Source organism: Otolemur garnettii, unplaced genomic scaffold (assembly GCF_000181295.1).
Source record: "Otolemur garnettii isolate 467f Iridium unplaced genomic scaffold, OtoGar3 scaffold00002, whole genome shotgun sequence".
NCBI classification, from domain to species: domain Eukaryota; kingdom Metazoa; phylum Chordata; class Mammalia; order Primates; family Galagidae; genus Otolemur; species Otolemur garnettii.
The window spans coordinates 9,583,858-9,611,369 of record NW_003852397.1 but is presented as its reverse complement, the minus strand read 5'-3'; the positions used below and the strand labels follow the sequence as shown (position 1 = coordinate 9,611,369).

The following is a 27,512-nucleotide window of genomic DNA, read 5'->3' as shown; positions in this document are numbered from 1 at the left end:
CCTTTTTAAAGAAAAAGGTCCTAATTCTGGGAACCCAGACTTCTGTACAGGTTCACAGGGGGCCAATAAACAGCTCAAGGAATAATAAAGGTTTGGGCAAAAAATGATCTGTCTGCTATGACCCAAATAGGTCCTGGTGGTCATCCTCTGGCTCCGCACAACTAATCCTCACAAAGTAAAATCTTAGTATTGAAAAACTTCCTGGCTAGAAAACCTTTATTAAGAGTGCAAGTAAACCAGAGGATTCTGGGGTCATTCCTACGTTGCAGAGGAAGGACCGAAGGACCTATCACCTTCTGGCCTCAGGTTGACACTGGTGAATACAAGTCCTGGGACGTCCAGGACGTGCTCTTCTGTCTTCTGCGTTCCCCTCAGGGGAGAGTTCCCACTTCTTATTTGGTGTTTTTAACACACTCAGACCATTAATCTTGTCACCTTCTGTCCCATGCCGGGTGTAACTAGTATGTCAGAATACACGAATCACAGAAGCACCACCACAGCTGTAGTTCATGCTTCTCACTATCTTGAAAAGAAATCAAAAACAAATTTAAAAAATTCTACCTTTTCATTAAGAGGTACAAAAATATAGTTAGACACAGGGATAAGTTTTAGCATTCAACAGTACAGTAGGGAAATTATAGTCAATGATCACTTATTGTACATTTTAAAATAGTTAGAAGTTAAAATTTGTAATGTTCCCAACACTAGGAAAAAATAAATGTTTGAAGTTATGGATGATATCCCAATGACCCTGATTTGATCTTTACAGAATGTATGTAGGTATCAAAATATCACATGTATCCCCCAAATATATACAACTATGATATATTCAATAAATGAAATAAACAAAGGCCACAAAAAAATCCCCCCAATTTCACCTTTTGCAGCTTAATGTAGAAGAGCTCAGTTTCTAATTATTTGTTTTGGATTTTAAATATTTAATAGAGTCTAGCTTCAATCATCTCATTAGAAACTCCAATGATAGTTGAGATGCTTATCTAGCCTATGTTCTGTTGACCCACGAGCAATGTACCAAAAGTGCTGAAATGAGACAGAGTATGTGTGTGGGTGGAAACTCCAGTTGTGTGACAGCATGTGAAACCCCTAGACACATTTTTAAAGTCTCATCATTTTTGTATTTCAATAGATTTAGGGGATACAGGTGGTTTTTATTACATGGATAAGTTGCATAGTGGCGAAGTCAGGGCTTTTAGGGTACCCGTCACCCAAATAGCGTACCTTGTACTCAATAAGTAATTTTTTATTCCTCACCTCTCTCCCAAGCTCCTCCCTTCTGAATCTCTAGGTTTTAACACCAGTCTAAAAGGAATGGTGTGTACTTAGGGTACCTGAGAACACACTTTCAGAAATAAGGGGAAGGAAACTGTAGTCAGACAATGGCAAATGAATGTAGGATAAAAAGGAAATCTCTGTTTATTTCAGTGATACGTCAGGTTGAAAAAAAAATTCAAGTCTCTCTTTTTTCCTGTGGCAAGATGCTCAATTCAACATTTACTATCGAAGTATGTTCGAGAAATATCACTTCTTCTAGAATCCAAATGTTCAGAATTTCATGTCCAGATAAGTTTGGGAAGCGCAGTCACACAAAGCCAATCACATTTCTGCACTGCTGGAATTCCCCAGACTTTATTAAGCTAATAGATCTTGTGAATTCCTCAGTGGGGAAAATTAGCTCATACATACTCTCCTTTTTCTACAGGGTGATTTTTAGGGCCAGAAAAGTCACTTTGAAAAAATGTGGGCTAGCTTATTGGAGAGCCACTTATTAAGGCTGACTCACCCAGTCAGATTACAGGATTAAGATAGTTAACTGAGCAGCCACGTCCTCCCACTGGAATCATTGGCGAATCGATAGCAGCAACACTCTAGAAGTCATGGCTCAGTCTAGAAGTGATTTTGGTCTAAATTAAATGAGTTTCAAAAACTTATTCAGGAGAAATTCCACTTAAATATGAGATCCCAGTTTTGTGTTCATAACAACTTCTTAGAAAATCAAGCCTTTAAACGGAAATGTACACAATTGGTGTGAAGAACTTACTATTTCCTCTTTGGGAGATTTAGGCGATACAGAGGATGATGAAAGATGTTTCTAGATATAATAATTGTTATAGATAATAGATGTTTCTAGATATAATAATTGTTATAGATAATAGATGTTTCTAGGTGATATTAGAAAAGGAGAATTAGCTTGATGTTAGGTAGCAGGATTTAGGAATGATCTCTTGACATAGAAGTCAGTCCCTCTGCTTAGACGCCCCTCACATTCCCAGGGCATGCACCTTCATGGCTGGGAAGTAGGATTTCATTTTTTATTTTGTCTTCCTCCTCTTGCCTTCTTTCTTCCCTTCTTCTTCTTTTTTTTTTTAGATTCTCCAAGTGGGTGTCCACTGGCATGACCATAGCTCTCTGTAACCTCAAACTGCTAGGCTAAGCCCCTGCTTCCTGCTTCCAAGTAGCTGAGACTACAAGCATGCACTAATATGCCTGGCTAATCTCTTTCCTTTTTGAGTGATAGAATCATGCTCTGTTGCCCAGGCTTATCTCAAACTCCTGGCCCAAAGAGATCATCTACCTCCTTGGCTTCTGAGAGTGCTCAGATCACAGGCGTGAGCAACCACACGTAGTGAAGATGTGGAATGTCCAAACTCCCTTTGGGGCTCGACTTTCCCTACAGGTGCCGTCTACCAGGCCCAAACTTAGCTTTACACCCCAAAGAAGCAGAACTTGATGGTGTAAAAAGACTTCATCTCTCTGTGAAGTGGAAGTTCATCTTAAAAGTCCGCTATTTGAGAAATTTTAATCCAAAGGCAATGATAATTAAGCAGTCAGAAAATCAGGCCAATGTGCTCTTTGAAACAATACAGGAGGGAGAATTTCATGGGCGTCTTCTTCCCCTATCTGCTAGGCTAGGATTTAGAGAGGCATAAACACTGCAGAGTTTGGAGAAAGTGTGATAATCCAAGTTAAGGGTGCCTGTGGAGGCTGGGGAGTGCTCTCCCTGGGCCCTTTAGCAGCAAGTCTCGAGAAACACAGTGTTCCTCATCAGAAGTTTTAAAGGCCTTGGGTATATAATCAGAGATTCGTTGGAGGAAAAGCCAGGAAAATCTCCTACATCTTCAACTTCTCTAATTTCTTCTCATCATAGTTTTCTACTTTTTTCCCTCACAGGTCATAAAACTTAATGTAAAAACAAGATGGATTATAGAAAAGCATGAGCCAGGTATGTAGCTAATTCCTATAATTTAAGACCTTTAGAATTCCTTGAAATATACCTTTCACTTTCCTATGTGAAAAATTAAGGTCATATAAGAACTAGGCTTTACATACAGTTTTTAATTAAGCTTGCAACCATTTCTGGTCATGATGTCTGAATAATGGCATTCTTAAAACGACTTCAGCTTTGTTTTATGTTTTTCCAGATGAAAAAAATGATTGCAAGCACCACATGTTCAAGTTTTTAGTACTGAAAATAATTATAGTGAATGTTATAATGATTAGAATTCTATTTAATATCTTTTAAAAAATTGGGAGAACACTTTAATATATTTGTTTATTGTCATTGATCTTTCTACGTACAAGAACTCAAAAGGCTATTGACTTGAAAGGCTCAATAACACAAGTACGTTTGAGTTTCTACACATTCCATACTTTGCCAGCTGAGTTTATTTCATATGATGACAGCTCTAGGCAAGGAATAAGGAATACTCAAATGGATGGGCAATTTGATTTTAAAGGTAAGCATAACATCAAGAACACGGCACATTTTATAGTTGTTTTTCTATTACTCAGGAAGTCCCAAACCTGGCTTAGGTAAGAGTGCAGGAGTCAGAGAAAGACGATCTAAGGGGCCACCCTTCCAGGCTCTGTGGCACAGCTGGGGAAAGAAACACGCACCCAGGGGTAGTCAAATTATTAACAAAATAAGTAAATGTAAAAAGCCAGATGAATAAGAAAGACATGATTAATTTAAAAAGTTTAGATTAGATGAGAGAGAGAGAGAGAGAGAGAGAGAGGACTTGGTAACAGTGGCAGGATCTGAACCTGACATGAAGCATCAGTTAGAGAGAACTCGTCCACCAGGTTGCATGAGAAGGAGAGTGAGAAGATTGTGGCACATGGACACCATCTCTGTAATTCACGGGCTAGTGAATAATGCAGTTTGTGTGGAGCCAAGAATTTCTCTGGATGAGGAAATGAACAGCTACAGAGCTGGGTGTAAAGGAGAAGCGGGGCTGGATTACAGAGGGCCAGAACAAATCTGCACTTTCTAACACAAGATTTGAGAGCACAGGGTTAGGACGGTCTCAGCGGTTTTTAGGAAGAGTGACTGCTGTGTGGGCGAGGCCGGCAGCTGGTGTCAGTTGGTAAGTCCATGGACCTCTGAGCTGGGTGGTGGTAGTAGGAGAATGGGGGTGAACCAGAATCAGAGAGCAGAGTGTGGGGGAAAGTTGGAGAGAAGAGTCTCTGATCATTCTTTCAGAGAGTGCCATGAGCTGACTGGCTTTGTTCAAATTGCCTTTCAGCGCCTTGGGAATTAAAATTTCAGTGCATTTTAGAGTTAGCTCTTCACTGGATCTCAGGGCTGGAAGTGCCATTAAGTGACTTTTGATCAGGTCCTCTGTGTTTGGTGACGTTTGTTCATCTCTGTTTTATAGACAGGGTAATTAGAAACCAGGAAGCCTGAGATGAAATCACATTTGCAGCAACACAGTCAGTGACGTAAGTGGTTGACCCAGAGCAAGAAGCCAGTTCTCTGGACTCTGGAAGCAAGGCCCGGCCACACTGCTGTTCCTCAGCAGAGGAGTTATTACGGATGTGAGCAACGGGCTTAGGTTGCTTTTTAAAATGTGTGAATATCAGTGTCTGGTATTTTATTACAATAACTTAAAACATAAAATTAAAATCACAGCCTGCACAGCTGCAGATTTCCCTTCCAAGGCAATCCTTTTGCATACCAACAGGATTTGAGGACAGTCTTCTATTTCAAACTTTTTTTTCTTAGCAACTTCATGAAAACTTAGCTTTGTGATAAGTGATAAATAGCTTTAAATTAAAAGTTCCTAACTCTTTCTGAGTGAACGCTTTCTGAAAAAGATCTAAGAAAAACAACTGAATCTGAAGAAATGAATATGGGAAAAAGCTTTTGAATTTCTCTAAGGGTTCTTTGCATTGCTTTCATATTGTTACAACCTCAATATCCTGTTTTAGCAGAGCTTATTTAACCAGTTACTTTTTAGTTTTATGGGGGAGCAATGAATGTAAAAGCCACATAAAAGCCACAGCCAAATGGATGACATCTGACCTTTAATCATCTCTTGGACTCTGCATTCATAACACACCACCTCCACTTACACATGCGCGCACATGCACACACACACACACACAGAGTATACCAACCACTCCCTAATTTACCAGACATCATGATGTTGCTTAAAAAATGAAATCACTTGCTTCCTTGACCCTGGATTGCCTTTGTTTCTCCTCACCTTTTTTACTTTTAAACATTTTTATTATTTTCTGATGTTTGGTCCTACAAATGACCACTTCCATTGTCATTAAAGATCAGAGCCTCAAAAACAGATGTTAAGAGGTGATTTATTAGACTGTCAAGAGATCAGATAAGAATCACAAATAATATAGTTCTTAATTTTCACCATTATATAAATAATTATCTAACCTAAACAGGTAATAACCTAAAATAGGTACATACATATATGTGTGTGTGTGTGGGTACATATGTTATATACATGGCAGAAAATATAGATAGAATTAGTAATTACTAAGGAAAGACTTTAAAAGAGGCTTGTTCACTAGTCATTTGGCAGTAATGAAGGTTGGAAAACGTGCCTAATGTTCCATGGTTACTGAAGGCAGACTAGATGAGATCAGGAACAGCTGTGGGGCCCCACACTGGTTACTTGCAGTCCCCTGCCCCAATACGACATCACTGTCAGAAAGAGAATGCTGTGCCTCCGACATACAAACACTGAACGATCACGTCATGATGGTCATGGCAAGCCTGGAAATAAAGGCCATCCTTGGAGCAATTTTCTTGACTGCTGCCCCTGTTTCAAAAACCTGCGATGACATGCAGCCTCACAACACCCCCTCTGCCTTGTTTTGTCTTCACAGAATGTGAAAGGCCAGGAGAAGTCTGGAAACCTGACCCTGCTCACTCAGTAAAAAGGCTTTTGTCTGTGAATCTGACCACAAGTGACTCATTAACAGCTGATTGAAAGATTTTGGTCAGGCACTCCCCCTTCCTCCTTTATAGAAATAAACAAGTCAAAGCAAAACTGAAGTATAAGGTGGGATCAATTCCCACTTCAAAATGGCGCTGTCCACCACATGTAAGGTGTTTATTTCCTGATGACAAAACTTTTGGTATAGTTTACATCCATAAGCGTCCCCTTCATTAAATCTACCATTTGTTTTGTCGAAAGTGAAGCTGGAAGAATTCCTTACAAAATGTTTTTAGGAATGTTTTAGGAACATTAAATGTTTTAATGTTTAATTATCCTGAATTTATAGTCCAATTAGGGTTTTTTTTTAAAACAAAACACCCTTAATTTTATGTTCCTAGCAGATAAATAAATAATACACTGTATTAATTTCAGGCAATGTTATATTTTAATGCATTACATTCAAGTACTTCAAAAAATTGATAATTTCATTAAAAATTTTTATCATTTTTTTCTTTAATTCTTACTAAAGTGCTAATAATTTTTTAAAAATCGCTTGCTATGTGGGCACCAGATTTCATTTCCACAGTAATCTTCCCTAAGAAACATTCCTAATGGTTGACCTTTTAATAAGTGACTCCAATTCGAGTTAGAAAAAAAATAGTGGCATTAAACTACATTCAACATTTATTAATATGCCATTTAAACTCAAGCAAAATGCCAGACGCAAAAATTCTGACAATGAAAATCCATCCCAATCAGCCTTTGTTTCTGCCCTTTTTAAGAATTGCGAGAAAACTGGGACATCATCTATGTTAAATATTCTGCAATTTACCCAGTAGCATCCATCTGTGAAGTTAAAGCATTTTTTCCCTTATCTACTTTTTATTTTAAAAGAAGGTCCGGGTCCTCTGCCTCTCTAGTTTGAGGTGTGTGAGGACCCACAGATAAGAAACATGTATCATCACTAGGGGCTTGGAATTCTAGAGACCGTCTCATTCCGAGGGAAGTGCAGTCGCAAATCACATTTGGTCATGGTGCTAGTCGTGGTGTGATATTTCAAATTAGCTTCAAGTCACTCTTGTGTAATCCTCACACATGTTTTGGTATTCATCCCCAACTGCTTTATAAATGCCTCTATGGCTTTAAGATTCTACTATTCTATTTCATTTGGTAAAAACAAGAGCCCTGTGAAAGCAGTATGGGCAAGAGATTCAGATGAAGGGCTGGATAACAGTCTCCTTTCAGATCTGCTCTAACAAATCAAGCATTTCCTGGAAACCTGCCCACAGATGGTGGGGACTATTTTTAGTAGCTCACCTCCCAGTAAATGAAGCTATTAGATATCCAGATATCCCTGCCCCTTTCAGATGCAGTAAAATAGAACATAAAAGGGTGTAATTGAATGATTACAGCTAAGAACTGTAATCAGGAGCCATAGGGTCTCTCTCTTTCTCCTGAGTGCTCTGGGACACAGCCCCAGGAGGGCCCTTTCCCTTCTCATTGCCTGGGGAAACCTGCAGGCAGAGTGAGGGCTCCATGCTGGTGTGTGGCACTTGCAGGGTAATGTTGAAAAAGGGCAGTATTGGGATTGCTTTCTGTTCTTACGTGTAGGATAGAAAGGAAGGGAAAGGGATTTATGTCTTTGGACAGCTATTATGTGCCAGGTCCTGTGTATTCATGTAATTATCCTAATAGCCACGTGAGGGAGGTGGGTAGATAGGTAGCATTATCCTATTTTACCACCAAGCATAGTTTTCCGCTATGCTCTAAATGTTTGTGTCCCCCTCTAAAATTCATATGTTGAAACATATTCCTGAATGTTATGGTATTAGGAGGTGGGGCCTTTGGGACGTGATTAGGTCATGAGGGCAGAGCTCCCATGATGGGATCAGTGCTTTTATAAAAAAGGCCCCAAGGAGCCTTTCCCCTTCCTTCATGTGAGAATGCAGCTAGAAAATGCCATCTACAAAGCAAAAAGTGGCCCCTCACTGTCTTAGCCTTCCCCCAGCCTCTGGAACCATGAGAAATACATTTCCATTGTTCGTACACCACTCAGGGTTTTGTTACAGCAGCATGTACTGACTAAGACATTCACTAAACGGCCAAGTTGAGCAGTTGCCCAAGGACACGAGGCTGAACCAGATTTAAGCAGGCTGTACTTTCTCCCTTATTCTTGCCCTTGGGGGGAGATGGAAAAGCCCCCTATAACTAGGCTGACTGAGTAATTTATTCTCTAAACCAGGACATGTCTTAAGAGAGAAATGGAGGTGCTGTTAATAAAAACTCTGGAACAACAAGCCTAACCCATACGGGTCTTGGGCAAATCAGGCTGTATTATCTGACTCATATCTACCTGTATCTACCTTGCTCACATCAGCAGGGCCAAGACTGAAAATGAGTTCCCTGATGAAAGTTTCCTGCCTGCCACTCAGAGCAGGGATGGCCTATACCAGAGTCCTGCGCATGTCCCTCTAAGATGTACTGACAGCTTACCATCCACCAGGCACTGTGACAAGTGCTTTACCTATGTACATGCTCTCATTTACTTTTCTCCAAATATCTATAAGGTAGGTACATTTATTTTCCCCACTTTTTGGATAAGGAAACTCAGGCACAAAGAAATCTACCTACTCAAGAACAGACACAGCTGGTTAGTGGCTCAGCTATATTCAGATCAAGGACTTCTGTCCCCTGAGTCTGCCCTTTTCATTGTGCACAGTGCCACATGCTTTGCATTGAACCAGTAGGGCCACAGCATGGTGCAACAGAGTTCTTGGCTTCACAAAGCTTTTAGATTACTGGAGACAAAGGTTTTGAGGTTTTTTCCCCAGTTTTTGGCCAGGGCTGGGTTTGAATTCACCACCTCCGGCATATAGGGCTGGCGCCCTACTCCTTTGAGCCACAGGCACTGCCCAAGAGACAAAGGTTTTTTATATTACCATGTCTTAACTAACAGCTACACGTTTATCAGAAGCCATCGTGTGTATATTTGCAAATATCAAATGCCAAATGAGTGACACAGATCACCGTCATATCATGAAGCTTTGTGGCACATACTTGTGGACTATATTCATAACTATCTTCTTAAATTCCCATCTCCTTCTCATTTTTTCCAGTGCTGTGGAAAGCTTTGCAAGGACTGCCTTGCAGCTTCTTTAAGCCCAAGCACCCTGCTCATTGTAGACACAGATGACAACTTCGTGATCGAAGCTGTCAATCCAGGCACAGTGCATTCATAGCTTGGGAGGCTGCTATAAGTTTCATTGCAGGCCTGGCGCTGAATATGAAATGGTAACATTTAAAAGAAGCCTATACTTTAATGTACCAAGAGATGACAGCACAGAAGGGAATCAGCAATTACACCAGGGCAAGAGGTAGTTAGTGCTAAGGAAAAATGGATATCCACTTTTACTTTTTTCTCATAAATTGCATGTATTTAAAGTGTACACATGATGTTTTGCTAACCGTGGTGAAATAATTGCTACAGACAAGCAAATTACCATCTTCAGCTCCAGAGCGCATGTGTATGCGCACACATGTGGTAAGAGCACCTGTGATCTGTTCTCTCAGCATCTGTTCGGCATACGGAACAGTGTCCTCGGAACACAGTACAGTATTAACCACAGTCCTCATGCTGCAGGTTTGACCCACAGACTTACTCATCCTACATCACTGCAACTTAGCACCCTTGCACCAGCGTCTCTCCACTTCCTCCACCTCCTTACCCCTGGGAACCATTGTTTTCCTCTCTGCTTCTATGTTTTGGACTTATACCAACACTCGCATGTAGGCTGTGCATGTGAATGAGATCATGCACTTCTTAACAATTCTTGAGAGCATCAGTATTAATGGAATCTATATCAATTAACACAGACACACAGACTGACTATGCACAACACCAAAATACGCTAATATCTCAGAGTCTTGGAAGAGCCAAGGTTGATTTCTTGGTCATAGTACGTGCCATTTGTGCGTTGGTGGGGGGCTTTGATCTGCACCATTGTGGGCCTCAGCCCATTTATTAGTGGCTGTTGTAAATCACATGCCAAGCCTTATTTTAAAGGAAAGTATAGCTCTCTCCCAAGGAAGGACAGCAGAGACTGATAACTAGTCATACAGTCTATCACAGAGCCTGTGCTAAGGAACCCATTTTATGCTTCTGAGAAAAGGACACATTTGAATTAACTAATTCCCAAAGATAAAGCACAATTACAATATGGCCCTTATTAGCTCTCTATTCCTGCCTTACAAATTGCCACAAGATGGGTAGATAAAAAGTACACATTTATTGTCTCACAGTATCTGTTGGTCAAAGTCTTGGCATAGAGTAACAGGATTCTCTATTGATGGTCTCACCAGGTGGGAATCAAGGTGTCAGCTCAGGCTGTGGTTTTCATTTAGATGTTGGAAATCCTCTTCCAAGCTCACTGATTATTTGAAGAATCCATTTCCTTCTTCTTCCAAGAAAACTGAGGTCCCTGTTTTCTTGCTTGTTGTAGGCTGAGCATCTGTCTCAGCCCCACTGCCCACCCTCAGTCACTTACCAGGTGGCCTTCAGACAATTCACAGCATGGCTGTTTGCTTTCGTTCAGGTCAGCTGGAGCTTGTCTCTGTCTCTGACTTTCTCTTCTTCACCAACAGGAGAAAATTCTCTGCTTTGAAAAGGCTCATTTGATTAGATCAAGCCTGTCAGATAATTGCTAAAGGACAGCTGATGTGGGACGTTAGTCACATATCTAAAATCCCTTCACAGCAGTAAGTAGATTTGCATTTGATTAAATTACTGACATAAAATGTGTTTATACCAGACACTGGGAAATTGAAGGTCTCTCAGAATTCTGTCTATCACTGGGCCCCACTGCAGAATCGTGGGAAGTTAGTGCAGGAGAGAAAAAGTAGTATCGTCTCCTGACAAAGTTCATGGCTGAAACCCCATAACAAAAGACAGATTAACAAGAGAAAAAGCATGTGCATTTTTTAAACATAAGTTTTATTTGATATGGGAGACTTCAGAAATGAAGAGCCAAAGAAACAGAAAACTGTATGTTTTTTATGGACAGTCATACAGAAGTATGATTAGAGGACAAAAAAGTATATTGTAATAAACTAAGGGGAACTTGACAAGGCCGGTTTGTTCAGAGTCTTCTTAGTGCCCCTGTGACTTTGAGGATAAAGACTTTCCTTTCTCCAGAGATCAGGAGGACTCCTCTACAATGACCTATTTGCAGGGTTTGGGTTTTATGATCTATTGCCAGGGGAAGGTCAGCTAGGTTTATGGCTAGCTTTAGGGGAGAAAAAAGGAGAACAGCTCTTCCTAGCTGGTTCTGCTGTTTCCTCACATTCTAGGATACCATATTTTGATGTAGTATGTCTTGAGTTCTGTTGCTAGTTTGATTTGCCTATAGTAGGATTGATGGGCTGGTGTCTATTCTAGAGTCACATAATCTCCTAGGTAAGAACTGGAATTATTAGGAGGGGCATCGAATTGAGGAAATTCATGATGGTGTTTGTGGAAAGGTGAAACCCTGGTTCTATGTTTAAATTCTAAGAGGGTTCCTACAGCAGAGTCCTGGCAAGAAGCAATGTTCCCAAACTCTGTAATTGGAGAGGGTCTAATATAGGGCTAATTTTATTTACAAAGGTGTGGGCAAAGTTTAGGGAACCCAACAAAGGATCATGTAGTTCCTCCTGTAGGCTGAAAAGAGGGAAGGTAAGCATGGTTTGGAACCTAGAGTGGAAAAGTCCCTTGACGGGAGCCATAGCCTTTGGGAGAAAGAAGCCACCAACCCATATAAACTGGGGAGGGCAGGAGAGGAGAATACATAGCCTGACCTCTTCTCCCGCAATCCTCTTTTCTCTAGCCATGAGAGTGAAAGAGACTGCTGGCCTTGTCCTCAGAGGTCAGCTTGGTGGGGCAAGAAGGTGGTGGAGGGATGTGGAGAGATCTAAAAGGGCAAACAAGAGATAGGAAGACAATCACCAAGGACACGTTTCTTGGCTGTGGCCAGGCTCTGTCCTGACTCACAGGTGAAGCCTGTTTCCTCCTCCTCTGTGCTTCATAGAGAACTTTAGCTAGCTTGGTTACAGTGCTATCCCATTATCAGCTGCCACGTGTGTGTATGTCTGTCTTTCCTGCTATTTTATGCCCTTCCTGAGAGCAAGGGTCCTGTCTTAGTCTTATTTATCTTTAAATATCCAGTACCTATGTGCTTGGCCCATAGTGGGTAATTAACAAATGCTTGCGAGATTACAAATACATGAAATCAGTGGTGAAAAAATTGGGTAATAAGTGCAAAAACAAGTACACAATACTCTCACTGCTCTCCACGATGGCCTATTGTGGAGTTATTATGGAGTTCAAAGATTCATTTACCATTGCTGCAACAAATCTCTGGATACTATGACAATTTGATGTTTTACTTTCATTTTCTACTTAAAGGCCATCAATTTCAGGTTGTACTACACATCCTATTTAATGAGCACTAAAATCTGTCAACAGGGAAGAAGAAATAGCAAATGCAGGGTAAACAGGACAGCTGAGAGCTGCGAGTAATCAAACCGCAGTTGCCTGCCTGTCTTGTTCAGCGGCCGTGGACAAGACGTGATGCCTTACCTTTCCGCGATGGATTGGCATGTATGATTCTGGCTGCCAAATAGGGAACGGAGTGTGCTCAGTTTACGGAAAAAACCTGTTTTCTTCTATTTTACTTTTTGACATTTTCTACGAGCTAGGTAAGGATAGATGTGGTCAGCTTGATTTATAATTACTTTGGCTCACATAGAATCATATGCTGAAGAATCACAGGGACTGACAGTCAGGGGAAAATGTAAATGTCATAATTCTGTTAATTATTTTAGCATGTGTTTCTTCCACATGTCTGAAAGCAAATGTAATTGAGGGTTGTGGTTTCTGGGGCATGGCCAAGAGCACAATGTGACTAACAACAGATGAAAATACCATGGGATACCATGTGGAGGATGATTTCTTGTATTTATTTTTCCCCTGCTAACGTGAAGATTTTCCAGTATTTAAGGATGTTACCAGAGTATGACAAGAAGAACTATACAAACTGAATCCTTGGACTGGGATTCTGTACCGGATTAAACAAGTAACATATAAAATACACTTTTAAGTTCTGTGACTATTTCATTCTATCCTAGAGTTTTCCATTTCAAAAAATTGGATTGGCAAACACCACCACAGCTTTTTCAACTCTTTAAACATTTCAATGATGATAAGGGTCTTTCTCAAGCAAACAAATCTCAGGAAATTCAAATGCTAACACGAAACCATAATCTCCCTTTCCCTTGCTGTTCCAAAGTATAATAAAGTCTGTTGAGAACTCCTGAAACCAGGGGGTGATCTGACTCCCAAGGTTTCATACACGATTTCTTATTTTTGTGACAGGAATGTCACAATTTCAAGGCAAGATTAAAACATAGTCTATTTTCCCCTGTAAGCAAGTGATCAGGTTGCTGCTTGAACAAAGTAGAAGTCTGAGCTCACATGGAACGCTCTTGAAATCCTCCTGGTTTGGGATGGACTGTAAATGCTATTAGAATATTTCCTGGTATTTCAGCCTTCTGCGAATTGCACAGTAACCAGATCTTTGAACAGTGAGCATCTGGTGGCCAGAACCCACACAGACTTTCCCATATTTTACAGAACTTTCTGTTAGTTTTGAGTCTGTTCTCTCATTGTTTCATACTATTCTTTCTTCTGTTCCTCTCCCCACAGGCTTGGAATTCACAACTATTTTTGTTACATTTAATGCTGACTGTGCATAGGTAACTAAACCAATCATCTCTGGAGCCAGAAGGTGGTAGGAAGCAGCGAGCAATGGGGTCCTCATTCCCCACACATTCCTGATCCCTGCTGACTAGTGCCATAGCTGCTGACTGTGAACTTCAGGAGCAAATGGAAAATCTGTTCTACCAGTGGACAGAGGAAAGGTTCTGACGTGTCGTTGAGAGTAATGTTGGACAAATCAAATTAGAGAGAACAGAGGAAGGAAAGAAAGCTAACATTGGGATTCTAGCTTCCTTAGGGGACTAAGTAAGGGCTGGAATGGCCTAAAGTGTTACCTAAATATCTGCTTACACGATCTCGTGTACAATCAAAATTGTTTTTCATAAAAAGGAGTCTAAAACTTTTTTTTTTTTTTTAGTTTTTGGCTGGGGCCGGGTTTGAACCCACCACCTCCAGTATATGGGACTGGCGCCCTACTCCCTTGAGCCATAGGCACCCCCCAGGAGGCTAAAACTTTTATTGTATTCTTGAAGGGCCTGAATAATGAAAAATTTTAAAACTGATGATTGTGGAGAAAGTAAGTTTAATTAATTGATTTATATTTTAGAAATCCAGGCAAGAAGGAGAAATGAAGGGACGTAATACATAATACAGGGAGGCTTATAACAAGAAAAGGCCCATAGAAAGTCTAGCCCAGAGGTTCTCAATCTGTGGGTCGTGACCCCTTTGGGGGTCAAACGACCCTATCACAGGGGTCACCTAAATATTTCCTGCATATCAGATATTTACATTACAATTCATAACGGTAGCAAAATTACAGTTATGAAGTAGCAACAAAAATAATTTTATGGTTAGGGATCACCACAACATGAGGAACTATATGAAAGGGTTGTGGCATTAGGAAAGTTGAGAACCACTGGTCTAACCTTTTACCCTTTTATCAGTTGCTTAAGACTTGGGCTGGTGAAAGGGGATATGGAGAGAGATACAATTTCTACCAGAGGAAAGCATCTGTTTTGGAGATGAGATAATGAAGGCACAGAGAAGGTGAGCATGTTCACTCAGCTGGTGAGGGTCAGCCCATAGGAGAGGCTGCTTTCATTTACTACTTGAAACCAACACACTCTCTCGCTTTCTTGATATGTTTTATGCAATATATTTTTTTATACTCTGGAGGATAAAGTTATACCCCCAAATGTGCTCTTTGGTTATTGTGATTATGAGTGATTTAATATTTTATCCTTACCTTATTATTATATTCTATGTGTATTTATAATAAACATGCTTTGATTATATAGTACAATAATTTTAAATTACTTTCACCTTTCTATGAAATCAATTATCAGGTTGTAAAATCCCTCAGGAACAATCACATTTCTACTATACAAAGGGCACAAAATGAATTCTTGGAAGAGTTCGATATTAATTTATATAATGTCTACTGCCATTAAAATGAAATACAGCTTGTTCATATGTGTTGTAATTGCTGAGATAGCCTGATAAAATTGCTTAATGAAATACAATTCTATTAAAGAGTAATGTCAACATAAAGTGGTAATATTTGTTCAGCTAAATTCCTTTTATTCTTCTAGAGTACACACTGATATCATTACCGTATTTCCTGGCTATGTCTCCATAGGTACCATGAAAAAGGTTCATGACAACTTCTGCTTTGAAAAATCTTCCAGGAAAAATTTATCGTGGTGGTAAAATCCAGGGATTGAGTCAACCATTTACTTATTTTCTAGAAGAGACGAAAGACAACTGCTTAAGAAAAATATTTATTTTTCTCTCAGTTACCTTTTCAACCCTAGTCTATAGAAGCTGAACAGTTCTCCTTTGAGGCAGTGGTCATGGTTAGGCTTCTTTAGTTCCACAACAGGATCTGAAACTAAGTTCCCTTTACCCCCAAATCCTCAAGTCTAGGATGCCACCTCCACTGACAGATTCGGTTTATGGAACTCAGGCTCTCCCTGCAGACGCTGGACTCTTGTAGACAGTGCAGTCTTGGGTTATCTTTAGGCTTCTTCCCAAAGCCCTGCTAAAGAAGTGACCATTTGGAAGATTGTGGGAAGGCAAATCCTTGGCACTTCAAGTTCTATCCTCACAACAGGCCAGATCACTAAAAAGCAGGATCACTCAGCCCACATTAGCCTTATTCAGAATTACTGTTCCACAAGCTCTACGGGCATGCCTTCAGTTTTTATTGAAGGACCCTCTGAAAACTCTTGCTTTTGGACTGTTTCTAGGTGTCATCTGCTACTTAGGCCAGAGTATATAATGTAAAATTTCACCTGAGACATTTTTTCAGAATTAGCACTAGGGAAAAAATATATACCTTACTTGAATTGATTTGATTCTTTGTCTCTAACTATAAGAATATGTGTGGAGGGTGAGGGTGAGGTGGGGCATCTTGAACAAGCCAGATGACTTTCTATTAAAATTCTCCAGTTTGATGAGAGTATTTCGAATTGTATATGAAAACACCACACTGTACCCCATGACTGCATTAATGTACATAGCTATGATTTAATAAGAAAAAAAAATTCTTACAGAATTGTCAATGTTCCCAATCTGATTAGTCTCAGGGAGGCTGACTCTTATCAAGCTTGTCGGAGTCTGATTCATAATCTGGAATGCCACCATCCTCCATCCAGGGTCTGCTTTTCCTACAATATTTAAGTTTTTATAAGAAATATAAGAAGTAGAGACACGAGAGATTTCTTCCAGGGCCTGGGACCCAGTGCATCATACTGACCAGAAACCAGCCATTTCTTTTAAATTCAAGGCCATATTCTCGTCTCTCTCCTTCCAGAGCAGTGCTGCATAAAACTGTGCCAGTAGCTTCCGTGGTTTTAGCCTTCACTTAACGTGATGTGACAGGACCAGGCCCTTTCGAATCACACAGTGTTTCCCCGGGATAAATATAATTTTTTTTTAGGATTTCTCTTAATGTGTTCAATAACATCATACATTTTCCTCATTATGATAAATTTCAGTTTGCTTTATTTAAGTTTTTGGATATTCCAAAGTCTGAGGCCACACACACACAGTTTACTCCGTCTCTTACAGTGGACAGACCACACTGATTGTTATGGGGTTGACTAACGTAACACCCAGAGAGAAAAATTCTTTCCACTTTGGGTTGTTTGGGAGTACACATCAGTATTTTCTTCGTTACTATCCAAAAGTGTATGTAACTCATCTCATCTCTTATTGCTTCCGCTACTAAAAACCAAAACCAAAACAAAACAAGAAAACGGTAAGGAATTAACATTTGACCAGGGAACTATGTAAATTCTTAGAGCTCCTGTATTTGTGACGTTTATCCCGATGTGGCCTTAAATATAGACTTAATTTCCAGAACTGTAATCTTATTTGTACTTTCATCTTTTTTGTTGTTATAATTGTTACGTCTTTGTAAATCCTCTGTGGATAGAGGTGAAGCAAAGAATCTAACATTCAAATAAACAAGCAAACAACCTAGCCATTTTCCCAACCCCTGTGTTTAGTACTTGGGAGTTTTCTACGTTCCATTATATAAAACCAGAAATAGGCACTTACACAAGTTTTCTACCAGTAAGTGAAGATACCACAAACTTTATAGTCAAATATAATTCAAATTTGAAGAAAACGGAAAGTGAAATTCTTCTCTCCAGAAGGTTCAGTAAATTGAGTAAATGCTAACTGAACATTTTGTTTAGCTGGGTTATCTTTAACATTAGTCGTAATCATGTATATTATATGTGACACACGTAATGCTATAGTTACAGATAACACACGTGCATTTATGTATGCTTGTAGTATAAGTCGATCTTGTATGAAGATCTCCACAGACTTTGCAGTTGGTCCAGGTAATCAAGTATCATTGGTGAGAGCCAGGACAGAACTAATCACCTGGAGTTGTACATTCTGATTTCAATTCTGCATAATCAGAGCTTTCAAATATTAAGCACACATGTATATGGAATGCTGCGTTCTGCACAAAGTAAGCAAATAAGACAAAGTGTGTCTGCACAGATATAAATTCTTACACCCCCCATTTTCTGGCCAATTGGACATAAAATAGGATGGATTTCTTATGACCTGTGCAGGTGAATGCTAGCCTGCTCTTGCTGCCTCAGTTTCCCTCGGAGTCTCCCGTCTCTGACTATTCCTAGGAGTTTCTTGAAGAAGGCAGGGATAGGCAATTCATCTTACCTTTCTCCAAGTAGGAATCTGTGGAACAGGGAAGAGCTGATGACTTAAGGCCATTAACAAAACCAAAGCACCACACGTTTGATGCCCCCTTTTTTCCCGATCGTGGGAAACCGTGTAGGGAATCCTGTTTAAACAATGAAGAGCAAAGGCAGTTTTTGGAGATTTGCATATAGCATCCCCCCCAAAAGTTTTTTTTTTCTCTTTGTGTCTGTAATCCAGACACAAAAAATGGAAAGTATACAGTGGTATACTTTACAAAGTATAAAGTGGTATTGATTATATATATTTCAATAAGTTTGTGTGGTACTGATTATATATATTTCAATAAAGATTAGTTTTAGAAATGTACAAAGTATAAAGTGGTATTGATTACATATATTTCAACAAGTTTGTGTGGTATTGATTGTATATATTTCAATAAAGATTAGTTTTAGAAAGAGTTTTATGGATGTAATAAATAAATCACAACTAAAATAAATTATATAGAGGTGCAAAGAACTTTGACAATGATTATAGGTGTGATCAGCCATTTGAAAATGAAAAGAATCCAATTACGGATGAATGACAAAGCACGAGGGCAAAAGAATTCCATCTCCGTGTCCTTTTCATAAGCCATTCAGGCTACTGAGGACCCACAGACACTGGTCCAGTTGCTTGAGGATCATGCTTGACTTGCCTATCTGGAAAACGCATTCCATAATTTGACAGCTTGGATACATGGAACTATAATATCAATGAATAACATCACATTAACTTTACTATAATTATTTATTTATTGAGACAGAGTCTCACTTTGTCACCCTCGGTAGAATGCTGTGTTGTCACGGCTCATAGCAACCTCCAACTGTTGGGCTTAAGTGATTCTCTTGCCTCAGCCTCCCGAGTAACTGGGACTATAGGCACCTGCCACAACACCTGGCTTTTTTTTGTTGTTGTTGTTGCAGTTATCATTGCTGTCTGGGGCTGGGTTCAAACCTGCCATCCTCAGTATATGGGACTAGTGCCCTACCCACTGAGCCACAGGTACCACCCCTTACTACAATTATTTAGAGGGTTTTCAGGGCTGACCACTGTCCTTAGAAGCTTGTATCCCATCCTGAACATCTGTTGTGCTTTCTCTGCCAGCAAACCGTATACATCTACATGTGACCAACGGGGAGGAAAAGAGTGGCAGCATGGGGAAGACGGTGGGAAGCAAGGGTCACGTGTGGGCAGCATGGCCAAAGTTGTTCTCCAAAATCAAACGGCATAGGTTCCATTCCAGCTCTGCCACCAACAGGCTGTGCAGGTTTGACAAGGCTTTTAAAATTTTTTTTTAATGTGATCCCTCCAAGTTTTAAACTTTTTAGATAGCAGAAAGAACTATTTGTTTTTCCTAATCATTGACCAAGTTTATCAGCATGGACCCAGAATACAGAATATGCTGTGTTTATCTGCTACAGAAAAGCTTCCTTTGTATGTTAGTTTCTTTACTTAAACTGCTCAGGAAAATATCACGCAGTAAGGAAATTCAAGAAATCATCACCATCCTGTTGTCTACTATGCATTCAAGAGTCAATTTACATTTGGAAAAGCATTTGTCTTCCTAGATTTACTACAAGCAACCCTGGCACTAGAAAAAGTAGCAAACACCTGGATAACTAACAGGGAGTTAGTAATCCTTTGTAGATCTTGGGCCAGGGTCATCTGCATATTACTTAATATACACATAATGACATAATGAATAATTTGTATTGATTATAATGGTAAGAGGAAGTCTTTCCAGGGTAATGCCTAAAGAGGAATGAGTGGAGTTTTCCCAGAAACATCACTACTTCTGAAGAAGCAGGAGTTCACTAAGGGACTCGAACTAACCCTACATCAGTGTTTTACAACCTCTTTTTTTTAATCTCATGGCACACTTGTACCTATAGTTAAACTTCCATGGCACACTTTTGATCCCAAAAAAGGGTAAAAAAAAAAAAAAAAGAGTATACTTACTATACTTTGAACTTCTTTCAAAAATAATTTAAGTAATGATCTTTAAAAATGTTCACAGCATATTCTTTGAAAATCACTGTCCTACTTTGACCCAGGAATCAAGTTGTGACAAAAAGTACATTTTCTTCTAGAAATAAAAAAAAAGGAATTAAAGAATACAACTATTTTCTCTTACAGTTGGTAATATATTCAAGGTACTACATCAGCTCATCGGGAGAGTATGGTCTTGCATGAGACTTAATCTTTCTTCTCCAGAAACTTAACTGGTAGATGTAAAAGGGCCATAAGTAACTTTAATTCCCTTAAATGGGGTAAGTGTTAGAGGTTTGTTAGAAGGACTAAGATGGGGGGCAATGACTTCTAGGATTAGAAGTGTGGGGGACCTTAAGAAAGTCAGTGACATTTGAAAAAGGCCTTGAAAGATACAAGATTTGGAGTTAGGAGGGGAAGACAGATAACAAGTAAGGATGTTACTTACTTCAAATGCAGGGACAGTGCAAACTGTCACGGAGGCCAGGACTTTTGGCGTGGGATTAAGAAATGGCGAGTTTAGTTTTCTTGAATGAGGTTATGAAATGGGATTGAAGTAGAATGCTGAAAAGATCGGTGGTCATGAGAGCACAGAGCCCCGTGGATGGTAGGCCGATGAGTATGTTCTTTAATTCAATAGGAAGTCACCCACAGTAGGGAGACACTGAGGGTTTCTGAGTGAGGAAAAGACATGTTGATGACCACTGCTGTTGTATTTATCATCGGGGGAGGGATAGAGCGGTGCTGCATGCTCCAACCTTCTTTTCATCAGTGCCCCTCTAAGGAGCATTTTTAGACTCTTTCCCCCTACTTCTTTTCCCCACTCCCACCCCCTTGAAATGTTAATAGTACAGAGAGGCTATATATCTGTTTATATGATCTATATTTGTCTATATTTATAACTACCATCTGTGTTTTACAAAAGACTATAGTTTTTTTTCTCCTCCAAGAAGCAATTTTTGCCCCCATGGGGTGTTATTGACTCCACGGAGAATGCACGGGGTAAGGGATGGTTCGGGAGTTGGAGAAGTGTTCAGTGACTGAAGAGTAATCCAGACAGGTGCCATGACTTTACCCGCCCTGTTCCCTAGGATATCACCTTCGCAGGCAAGCAAACCCTACAGTTTCCAGTTGCAAGTCCTGAAATTCTGTGTTTGAGGCTTTCTGGAGCTGTCAGAATCTCTGTGGCCCAAGACAAAGCAGGCCAGAGCAGGCCTAGGATAAATTCCCTGGTTCCCTCCCCCCTCAGTTGGGTAATTCTGAGAACTGTATTCTAAGCACTGTATCCTGAGCCCTAATCACCTTCGAGGTACCTAGCATGACAACACACCCTTTATTAGCGTCATTCCCATCACTGTACTTCCACTCCCCGACTGACACTTCCTGAAATCAACACCCAAATAAATAGTTTGCACTCCTATCCCTGTCTCAGGGCTGGCTCCTGGGAGAATGCCTACTCGTGGAGGCTTTGTACTTTAATTCTTTTTTCCATTTGTTGCAGAAGGGAGATCAGAGGTTCTACAGTGATTTTTCTCCCCAGGAGACATTTGGCAATTTCTAGATAGATTTTTGTTTGTTGCATTAGGGGAGGGGAAGTACCACCTGCTCTAAGTGAGCAGAGACCAGGGACTCTGCGAAACATACTCCAGTGAACGGGCCTGTCTCCCACAGCCAAAAAGCTTCTGGCCCAAAATGCCAGTAATGCCAAAGCTGAGAAACTCTTCTCCAGATTTATCCAGTTTAGGCAACAAGTTTTATTGCAATCTTGCAATTTTTTTTTTTTTTTTTTTTGAGACAGAGTCTCACTGTGTCGCCCTTGGTAGAGTGCTGCAGTATCACAGCTCACAGCAACCTCAAACTCTTGGGCTCAAGTTATTCTCTTGCCTCACCCTCCCAGGTAGCTGGCACTACATGCGCCCATCACTATGCCCTGCTAGTTTGTTGTTGTTGTTGTTGTTGTAGTCATTATTGTTTAGCAGGTCTGGGATGGATTCGAACCCACCAGCCCCTGTGTATGTGGCCGGTGCCCTAACCACTGAACTATGGGCACTGAGCTGCAATCTTGTGATTTTAATACTTTTCCTTAGCCCTGAAATGCACCAAACTACAGAGTTATTCATTTAAGCAATATTTAATAATGGACCAATGGTGTAAAAAAAGAAAAAGACATAATCCCCATATTTCTACTTTATCAGAACACAGCAGTGTCTTAACACTTGAAAGCAATTATTTGACGTATCTGCCTGATTATACCACAGGTATCCCATACAGCCATCCTCTTCATTGAGAGGTGATCTGTTACATCTTGTTTCCATCGCTGGCAGAGATATTCTATTGTGTTACCTTCTTTAATTTCCTTTAGTGTGTTTGAGTCCTGAGGAGCTGTTGAGATAAAGCAATCCAACATTATTAAATCCTTGGTGAGCATTTATCACAGGAGCAAATTTACAGAAAGGTGACTTTTCTAGTTTTGAACCCAATGAAGAACTGTATAATGTTTGAATCACACTTTAAAAAAAAAAGTTACCATTATCCACCCCCAAGGACATAACAAACAGCAGGTTGCAAGCATATTTAGATCCTTCTTACTGAAGAGAATAAACATTTATTGCTAAACGTGAAGGGCAGATTTGACAACTGATGGGACAATCATACTGCATTGTCAGTTCACATAAATAATAATTCATCAAAGAAACACGTGTTGATGAGTTTGGTCTGGTTTGAATTTGAACTACAGGGCATTCTTGGGAAACAGCTGGAGCACCTAAGCCTCATTAAAAAATCTCTAGCACATTATCTAAGCATATAAACAATTTTTCTTAGGTCATGTAATGAATCTTATCAAAAACAGCAAGAATATTCATGCCCAGAGATGAGTAGAGGCTACCCGCATTTACCTTGGGAAAAACACATGTGGGTGCTCATGAAAGTCTGATGAGTATTTCAGAAATAGGATCTGAGCTCATTTTTGCAACAGATGCTTTAAAAAGTGGGGAAGGGGTCAAATGAGTATTTACCAGACACTCAGAAAAATAACAAGAGCTAGCTAATCAACTTTCTCTGATAATCATTGTCCAGTGAAAAAAGATGGAATGTGATATTTGCTCTGGGAAGCATTCCACCCTTGGGCCACCCCAATCCAAAGATTCTCTGTGCTGCTGATGAATTGACGGGATCTGACGAGCCCGTGTATCTGGCAGCCAGGTGTCTTGCTGTGGGTGAGACAGGAGCTAACAGATTTGACACATGGGAATATTACTCCCAGATGTTCCCCAAAGAGAAAGAACAACTTTCTTTCAGTGGACTGTCCTTTCAAGATGAGCTCTATGGCATATGTACTGAAATTCGTTAGCTCTTTGAGAAGCAGCAATGTATCATGGGTGCCATTTTGCCAGAAAAAATAAGCATTCCTAATGGGTTCTGTCCTATTCCTTACTGAAAACCAGTGGCCTGTGTCTGGAGGTTACCCAGGGTTAATCAAAGAAAGGAATCTTCTGATGTTGAGGAGATAAGGAAGAAAGAACACACGGAGGATGTATGGTGTTGATTTTAAACTGCAGAGAAAACGAACCAGGCTGAGCCATGTCACGGTCATATCCCTTGCTATAAAAGGGATATGGAAAATGTGGAATGAAATATGGAAAATAGAATGAAATTCTAATGTCCCTTATGCCGATGCTTTAATATTCACAGACTGTCAGGTCTTGAACTCTTTCATGTCAATTGGAAACAAATATCAGTCTGAGAATATTTTTAAGTTTATATTTAGGAAACTTTGGTATTCAATACAAGTTGCATTCAGAAAGCTTTTTGCCATTTGTCAGTTCCACAGATGTCTTGGCATTCTTTACATCTTGCGAACTTGACAAAGCAATTTTTGTCTTCATAATTGTTTTCATGTTACTAGATTATGCATCCTGAAAATGACACTCATGTTATGCAGAACTACACACACAATATCTAAGTCTATGTGGGTGACAGAGCACGGGGAAGCACAACAGATATGGAAAAGAAACAAGAGGTAATATGAGTTTTAAGGGGATAAACGCTGCTTGTGACTCTATGGCTCTATGGTTCAGTAGCACCCTCTGTTCCGTTCCCAGATTGAGTTTCATTTATCTCTCTCTCTCTCTCTTTTTTTTTTTAGAAATAGAGTCTCACTTTATTGCCCTTGGTAGAGTGCTATGACATCACAGCTCACAGCAACCTCCAACTCCTGGGCTTAGGTGATTCTTTTGCCTAAGCCTCCCGAGTAGCTGGTACTACTGGCACCCGCCACAATGCCCAGCTATTTTTTGTTGTTGTTGTAATTTGGCCGGGGCTGGGTTTGAACCCGCCACCCTCAGTATATGGGGCTGAGCCCCACTCACTGAGCCACAGGCACCACCCTGATTTATCTCTGTTTATGATATAAGTTTGTTTTATTCTTTCACTGTGTTAAAATTATCAATGCTTAGCTGTCAAAAATTAGACAGATTGATGTGCCTTCCATGTTCTCGCACCACACTAAAGCAGAGGAAAGAAATTATTCTATAAAAAACAGTTTCTGTTGCAGGTTCTGGTTAAGGTAGTCTGGGAAAATTCCTGACAATATTTCAGTTACCCCTAAACTCATCATTTCAGGTTATATAAACCTACCTTTTCACATTTTGATGCCAGAACTTCAAAACAAAAGGAATATGCTAACTCCTGGGATTTAAAATCCTGCAATAAATTTAACCCAAGCAGTATTATTATCGCATTGTTCTATATTAAATTTTTTTGTTGGATTATAATAAAACCAAAAAGGTACATCTAATGTTCTCTCAAAAATGAAATGTTATGGATTAACTTTGGTTATAGTATTTCCTTACTTATTCATTTTTGTATCTCATATACATTTCCTTGCTTCATTTTGCCTTAAAACCGTATCAGTTTTCTTTTCTTCCTTTTTCTTTTTCTGAAACAAACTCTCACACTGCCTCCCAGTGCAATGGTGTCCTCATAGCTCACTGCAGCCTCAAACTCCTGGGCTCAAGCAATCCTCCTGCCTCAGCCTCCCATGTAGGACTCCACACCCTGCCATTTTGTGTATTTTTGTACTTTTTGTGCGGGGGTTTTGCTCACTCTTGCTCAGGCTGTTCTCAAACTCCTGGCCTCATACTACCTTCCCTCCTCAGTCTCCTAAAGTGCTGGGATTCCAGGCATGAGCCACTGCACAAACCACGATTTTCAACTTACTCTCTTTCAGCTCCAAATATGCTGTTCCTTGCCAGGCTTTGTGAAAATAAAACTGGGCTCTGTAAACATTTCTTTTTTGCCAGCTGGTGTGGGGTTTGGCTTAGTCAATAGAGGCCTGGTTCTGGTTCTCCATCTTTTACTTTCTGTGTGGGAGTAAAGCAGCTCCGGCCACATCCCTAGGCCATATTTCCCCCAAAGAGGAGCAGCTTCTGAGCAACTCTGGTGGCCCCACGTGTGTAGCTTGGTTTAGCCTTCTGACCACAGCTTCTTTGAGGAGCTCTGAGTCTTAGGAAGCCCTCTCTTTGGTCTCTGCTTCCTTTATTATCCATTTCCTTCAGCCTAGAGGTAGTTGCTACTAGTCTTTTAGTTGTTACCCACCTCTTACTGGTTAGCAGTTCTTTATATCACAGTTATTTTCTTTTCAAAGTAATGCCATGGACTCTGCCTCCTGCTAGGACCCTGACTGATACAAGTACATTTATAAGTTGTTATGACGTGTGTATACCTAACCCACCTGAATAATTTTTAATCTTCCTGTATGTAGAAGGAATCCTCACATTTTTAGTAGAATTTAATTTTTTATATTTTTAATTTTTAAAAATTCCCCTTAGGATTTTACACAGTGACTCATATTTATTAAATGCTTCTGGCTGAAAACGATGAATAAAATATGGATACTAAGAATCTCTTTACCTATGACATATTGATAAGTCACTTTTATTATTTGAGTGTGACAAATATTGCGATAGACGTGTGAGATGCAGGAGTAGCACCCCCACGTTGGTGGGATTGGGGGTGGAGAGGAAATAGACTTCACAGGGCAGTTGTCCTTAAGCCTAGTCCTCAAGAATGAAAACAGCAAGTGTGCGTTTAGTTGAGAGAGGAAAGAGCAGTGCAGACCAAGGGAAAGAGGAGATGTCAAGAGTATATAAGGCAGAACAAGGTCAGCTTGAGAAATGCTGAGTGTTCAGTACTGTTCTAACCCAGAGGCTATCTGGGTGTGTGTTCATGGGATGGTAATGCAGATAAGGGAGGAGGCAACCTGGAGCACGGTCCAAAATGAGGCTGGAAGAGTGGGCTAACTCCAGTCCAGAAAGACTTTGCATGCCAGGCTAACGAGTTTGAATTTTAGTTCATGGACAGGTACAAACTCAAAGAACACAAAGACATAAAATGTTCAAGAAAGGCCAAAGTGGATCATTTGTTTTATGTACCACGTCTGTGGAATCCACTATTAAAGAATTCAAATAAATTCACATCTTCATACTTGCCCTGGAGTTTAAAGAGGGGAGATGATCATGTGTGAAATATTCAATTATTAGGAAGTAACAAGAAGCACTGAATGGAATGGTAAAGACAAAAGCGTGCATCGGAGCGTGAGGGCAGGAGAGGCTGGAGACAGAGGGAGGGCAGGAGAGGCTGGAGACAGGGGGAGGGCAGGAGAGGCTGGAGACAGGGAGGGGAAGGAACTGGGGCAGCACCCGAGAGCATCGGAGGCTGCTTTGTAGCAGAGAGCAGAGTGAGCGGCCTTTCAGAAATGGGGACACAAGATCACAGAATGGCTTTGGCAACAAGTGTGAGCTTAGGGTGAAGGGGAGGGATGGGAGAAAAGGCTGAGAATGTAGGGTAGAGCTTCCGTGGCACTGGGTCTCCACTCACCCTCCCACAGGAGGCTACCTCTCCTTTTCCTCCTGAGCCCAGAGGCAACTCTTGTTCTTTCTCAAACTATTGCTCAATGAACCATTTGCAATCAGAAGCTTATTCTCTAGGATGTCACTAAAAGTTTTCAATTGGCGAATTTTTGATTGTAAAGACTTTTCTGACTCTGTAGATGTAGATAATGAATGGAGGAGAGGATCTCCATGGTGGAAGCCAGGTAGTGTTGACATTTTCTTTTATATGTAAATTATATTTCATGTGTTAAGAGGCTACATGTTTCAGCTGTTTGGAAAATGTAATTATTTATATGGAATTTAATTGATTCTGTCTCTAAAAGAAACAAAGCTGTCACATGCCAAAGGTCATTAATCAGAATGTCATGTTGAAAAAGCATTATTTCAGACAGCACCTATGGCTCAGTGGGTAGGACACTGGCACCATATACTGAGGGTGGCAGGTTCAAACCC

At 40.2% G+C, this 27,512-nt stretch overlaps 1 long non-coding RNA gene across 1 annotated transcript in view; it reads left to right on the top strand.

Annotated features, from left to right (window-relative positions):
* LOC105887163 overlaps positions 1 to 5,468 on the top strand; it is a 53,182-nt gene extending 47,714 nt beyond the window's left edge. Inside the window, exons 4-5 of the long non-coding RNA XR_001161374.2 lie at positions 3,190 to 3,241; positions 4,677 to 5,468. This is a non-coding gene — a long non-coding RNA (uncharacterized LOC105887163). The remainder of the gene's footprint in view (positions 1 to 3,189; positions 3,242 to 4,676) is intronic.
* The last annotated feature ends 22,044 nt before the right edge of the window (positions 5,469 to 27,512 follow it).